The sequence below is a fragment of the Frankliniella occidentalis genome, unplaced genomic scaffold (genome assembly GCF_000697945.3).
Source record: "Frankliniella occidentalis isolate FOCC.00 unplaced genomic scaffold, Focc_3.1 Scaffold15, whole genome shotgun sequence".
Lineage (NCBI taxonomy): Eukaryota > Metazoa > Arthropoda > Insecta > Thysanoptera > Thripidae > Frankliniella > Frankliniella occidentalis.
In genome coordinates, this window is record NW_026267145.1 from 1,710,241 (window position 1) to 1,715,757 (window position 5,517).

At 59.1% G+C, this 5,517-nt stretch overlaps 2 protein-coding genes across 3 annotated transcripts in view; one reads left to right on the top strand and one right to left on the bottom strand.

Annotated features, from left to right (window-relative positions):
* LOC127748832 (uncharacterized) overlaps window positions 1-5,517 on the bottom strand; it is a 57,816-nt gene that overhangs the window by 50,753 nt on the left and 1,546 nt on the right. The gene's annotated exons all lie outside the window — the stretch shown is intronic.
* The window catches only part of LOC113209007 (hemicentin-2-like), a 211,700-nt gene continuing 206,189 nt past the window's right edge, over window positions 7-5,517 (top strand). For both annotated transcript variants that reach the window (XM_052263931.1, XM_052263934.1), the window contains exon 1: window positions 7-304. The gene's annotated coding sequence lies outside the window, so the exon portion shown is untranslated. The remainder of the gene's footprint in view (window positions 305-5,517) is intronic.

Consider the following 5,517-nt stretch of genomic DNA (forward strand, 5'->3'; position numbering starts at 1 on the left):
GTCGGCGAGGCGCCGGTCCAACGCGTCGTTGCGCCGCTGCCGTGCCGCCGCGCCCCCGCGGCCTCTCGCGTCGTGTTCGCTCTCGCCACCCTCTCGTCCCCCTCTCGCGTCCTCGCCGTCGTCGGCGCCGAGGTGCGCGCCAACGCGTTGCCGGGTCACGCAGTGTGGCTGTGCGCGCGCGCGCGCGCGTGTGTGTGTAGGTGAAGTTGCGCTCCTAGCTTCGGCAGCCGACCCGCGAGTGTGAGTGCAGCAGGATAGTGCAGCTCCACCCGACCAACTTACAGTGAAGCGGCGTCGTGCATCGGTATGAGAATTTCGTTTTTCTTGTATGCGAACGACACCCTTTGGAACTTTGGATACCTAACTGAGTGAGCGTGGAACCATCCTTTTTCTATTGGGGTGTTTCGTTTATAAAAATGAATGTTCGGCACGTTCAAGGATAGAAATCCTCGGCCCCCGAACCCTCTCCCTCCAAAAACGACTGCACTTTTGTATTGCGGTGAAGCCAGTGGCTTCAAGCCCCCGAGAAAACGAAGCGAGAGCTTGACCTGGACATCTACGCGGGTCAGCGCTGCTCTACGCCTACGCCCCTAATGTCAGCTGCAAGTGTGCACAACTCTATTTCAGTGGGGTGAACAAAGTGTACTAGCTGCAAAGTTACGAAAGTTTTTAGAAAATAAATATTTTTTTCTATGAAAATAAGTTTTTTCTTCAAATGTGCTCCAGTCAACCTGTGGCTCGCTATTATTTTAAAAATACCAAAACTTAAAATTTTTACGAGTTCGAACAAAGCAGAGGAGAAAAGGTCAAGCAAATAAAGAAACAAAGAATGATACCTTTTAAAACAGTGTACCATCCTAGTAACTGGGGGACTCTGTGAAACTGTTCAGCGTTTCATCCCTGCAATTTAAGGATTAGAATCGAAACATTGCAGTGCAACCTAAACATCGTCTGGAATTGTAAAATCAAATATCTATGTTCTAGATTATAGATCTGTGAAAGATGCCCAAGTAAAGTGTCGCGGGTTTTGGCGGGGCCTCCGTCCGACGCGCCGTGAGCACCGCGCGCGGACACGCGTTGCGCTGCTCCGCCCCACTCAGTGTACCTGACAGTGTTACCTGGCGGTCCATCTTGCGGCCCCGACAGCCCATCAAGGCGGCTAACGCCCCCCTCCCCCCAGCCTCCCCTGTTCCACTCTCCGCCATCCTCTTCGTCTCATTCCGGATGAGGAATCGGCTGCCAGCCGTCCTAGGCGCCTCTGCCCCCGCCCTCCACCACCACGACGAGCCCTGCGGAGGGACACCCTCGGGGCGGTCTGAGGCAAATGTTTGTGAAGGTGGCATGTTTAGCGACTAAACGGCCATAGGCGGGCCGGCGCGGTGACGGCGCGTCTCGGCGCCGGTCCGGGTAAGGGGCTGTTGATCTTTCATAAGACTCGGCACACAGGGGCCCCTGCAATGCGATGATCCGCTTATTGGCGCCGCCACCGAAATGTTACACAAAACGGGAGTGGGGAGGGAGTGACATAACAATGACAGAGCCGCGCAAACCTAGGAGGTCCGGTTCCGCTCTCTGACTCGTCATGTATCTGGATGTAAAGTCGAAACCCTACAAAACACCACTCCCATGAATTACAGCGCGTTCTCTGCACTTTCTATACCCAGTAGAAATTCCTATCCCAAATGTTTTCAAAATTTGCCGACACAATCAAGAAAACGACCGACTCTTCTGAATGCGCAAAAACCTGTCCATGCATTCGATTATCATTTGTTCGATAATCCATTGGACACATTGACATAAAAAAAGTATGCACCTCGATAAACGCCCGCATGGGGGTCGGGGGCAGTACGTCGATGGGTGTCCACGACGGCGCTGCCGCTCTGCCTCTGTTGAGTTATTTGTCGGAGCTCCGCGCTGCCGCAGCCGCTGCCGCAGCGCCGGGGAGGCGAGGCTTTGCAGGAAGTGCTGGAGACAATCGCAGCAAAAGTGTCATCGCACTTCATCAGCACGGCTTTCAGCGGGAGAGGATGGGGGCGGGAGAAGGGGGGTGAGGTTTAGAGGGAGAAAGGGGGGTGCAGCAGCCTCCCCCCGCGGCCCGCCTGCAGCGTCAGTCGGTTTCAGGCGATTACCATTGTCCGGCATGTCGCTCTTTCGTATCGGGTCGATGTCACACACAAAAAAAAAAAAAGAGAGAGCGCTCTCCAGGAATTTTTGTCACCCACCCCCACGTGTCAGCCTCTCTCTCTCTCTCACACACACACTTCCACTCTCGGATACAAATAAAAGCAAAAAAAAGGTGGGGGGGGGGAGGAAATAATAAAACGGGGTGGGACAGACGAAACAAGCGAGAGCTGCACTTATTCGCGTGTCTGAGGGTCAGCGCACCAGAGGGGCGCGGCGCGGCAGGGCGTGGCGGACTGGGCGGGGTGGGGCAAGGGCAGGGTGTGGGCGGGTGTGCGAGCTTTGTATTGCCCGGTTGAGGCCCGGCCAGGCCCGGCCCGCCCCGACCATTCGTCCACCCCTTTCGCCGTTTCCCGGAGCAGAGTGCCCGCGTGCGCGTGTCGATTTGGAACCTCAGACCGTCGCCTGCCACCCCACCTCGACCCGCGCCCCCGAATAAAGATAGTGCTGCGATGCGCCGGTGCGTTTTTTTCCCCTCGCGCCCTTCGGAGAGAAATATTGCCTGCGAAGAGTAATGCCCGAGCCTTTCGTAGTTGTTTTCCTCTACTTTCGTCCTGCGCGGTGCGCGGGGCTGTAGTGCGGCAACAGAAATGTCATGACGGCTGGACAACAGCCGGTGCGAGGAGGGCCATTCACATTCCTTACTGGAGCCGAAGGGCCAAGCCGCGGCCCGGCTGGACTTGGTGGACGGGCCGCTGACCTGGAGGCTCGGAGCCGACCTTTTGATTAGGGGCGGGGCGGGGCGGGGCGGGGCACAGCGTGGGCGCCGCCAGCGCCTTGACGCTAAGTTAGGAAAGTGTGAGGCGGAGCTATTCCTGGACTGGAGGGACCGAAATACAGCGGCGACGATCAAAAGGGGGCTGTTGATCTACGACCACGCACACAAGACGGGCGGGCTGGCTTGGCTTCGGCCGCCTCTCCCCCACGCCCAGCGCGCCTGCAGCGCACCGGGTAGGCAGCCCACCCCGCACGGGTACGCGCCAGCGGGCTGGGTGGCCTAGCCCGCGGGCCGCAGGGGTTCCTTCCCGCGGCCATCCTCGGGTAGCATCTCAACTTGACTCGGCTTGTGTTACCTGGCCTCTCGCAAGGGAGACCTGCAGACGCAGGCATCGGGCGGCATATCACGGGCACGAGGAACAAAACAACCGCTCGTAAATCGACATTATAATCTCATCGTAAAAATATTGAATATTTTACGGGGACGGAGTGGGGGAAGGGGGAAGGTTGCTCGCAGAGCTGGAGCGGGGCGGGGGGGTCTGTAGTGCCGTAGGCTCCTCGTGGTGGGTAGGGTCGACACACACGCGCCTCCCAACCCAAGCTCGGCACGCCAAGCGCGCCAACAGAGCCGTAAAAGACAAAATGCAGGAATAAAGAGAGGGCTCGGGGGAGTTTGATGGGTTGGCGGCGAGTGCTTGAATCCGATCGGACCGGCACACCCCGCCCCGCCCCGCCGCCTGCAGGCCGCACCAGGCCGTTCTCTCTTTTCATGGTCGAGACGAAACAGTCCCCGCCCCGCTCACCTGTTCAGGCGCGAAGGCCGTTACGCACCCCTCTGCAGAGCTCTGCCGGCCGTCCCTCCGGGCGGGAATCACGCGGGCAAGTGGCAAGTACCACGCAGAGAACTCTTCCCTTTCCGCTGCTCGGCCAGCCAGAGCTCTGCGAAACACGACCCCACGCCATTTCATCATGAAACGTACGGCAAGAACGCGTAAGTAGCGCTGCGTGTGTCTGTCTGTGTGTGTGTTTCCCCACACTTTCCGGGGGGGTCTAACGTTACATCTTTCATGGCCCGTATTTGCTTCCCGTTGTTATGCCCCTGTCGCTTCCGCTGCGGCGGCCGGGGCGGCGGCGCTCGGCGTGAAACACTCCCGGGGGCAGCCGGCCGCAGGACGACTGCTCCGGCACAGAGTGCGCCCGCTTGCGGCCGGCCTAATGCCAGATGCCTGCCTAGCGGCTTCGATATGGACCGGACCGACTCGCAAAACAAAAATAGAAAGGGAGGACGGAGGACGGGGGTGCGCGGGGGTCGGGGCGGGAACGTAAAGCGAAGGGACGTTTCAACAGCCGTATCTGTGTCGTTGCCTCCGTCCCCGGGGGCGGCGCCCCGGGCGCGCGCGCCGGCCCGGCGCGTCTCCCGAGTGCCCTGTCCACTCCGACGTCCGTTCACTACTTTCTATCCGCTCCCCCGTCCCTCCCTTCCGCAAATCTCTGCCCCCTCCCCCCCCCCCCCCCCCCCCCCCCTCCCTCCTCCTCCTCCTTCGCCCGCCCCACCGGGTCCCCGTGGGCGTCACTTGGCGTCCGTTCTTCAGGTCCTAAACTGCTACAGGCCCAACTTTCGTCTTGGCCCCGCGACACTGCGGAGAGAGGGGAAAAAAAGAACGTGCAAAGGGGAAACTGTTTTATAGCAAAGGGAGCCGAAGCAGCGGCGCGGATCACAGCGGCGGCGCGTGGAGGGCGCCCCCCCTCCCCTCCCCGATCTCTGACCGTTTCCAGAGCACTTCCAAAAAGTCGACAGTATCGCCATAATTATATCGCGTCGCACTAATCACGACGGCGTCCTGCTCATTTACGCGACAGAACGGCCGGCCAGAGATAAACGTCCGGTGTGGTCTGCATCGCTTGCTGCAGTAGAGCGGCATGCAGAGCCCCCGACCCCTCGGGCTAGCATTGATTGGCGAGGAGGGGAAGGCAAGGGGTAATAAATATGCTAACAAGTCCAATGTAAATATTCCTTCTAAACGACGCGTGAAATGGCATAGGCAGTCCAGGAGGGGGGAAATGGGATGGCAGGTTTAAAACGTTTTCGAAAAAAGGGGATATAAGAAAAAACAAGAAACAGGGACATGCTGGGGGTGGGGGCGATGGTGGGGTTTTTGAAGGACGTGCTGGAGAATGGGTGGGTATAGGGGGTGAAATTCGAGGGTCCTCCTTCGTCATCAATTCCAGGTCCCCGGAGTTTTCCGTCGTTGCGTTAAGCCGGGCGCAGAGAGGTATGTTTGTTTGATGAGAGGGAAACGAGAGGGCAAACAAAATCGATGACTGTGTCTCGCCGCCTGTTTCCTGTGAGACCGGACGGCGCCAGCGGCTCAAGGAAAATATTGGTCTGGGGATGAAACGCGACTGCAGTCGGCATCGCGCCCAATAGAATGATGTGACTACTTTGAGGTCCTTCCCCCGCCACGACGGGGCAGGGCGGGGCAGGGCGGGACGCCGTGGCGGGGTGGACGAGCGGGGTGGGGCGGGAGGGGGCGGGGTAGGCGCGCCGCAGCCGCAGGGCGCTGAATTGATTTCCCTCATTATGTAAGAGTGCTCCACCTTGTACCCCGATAGCGTAAA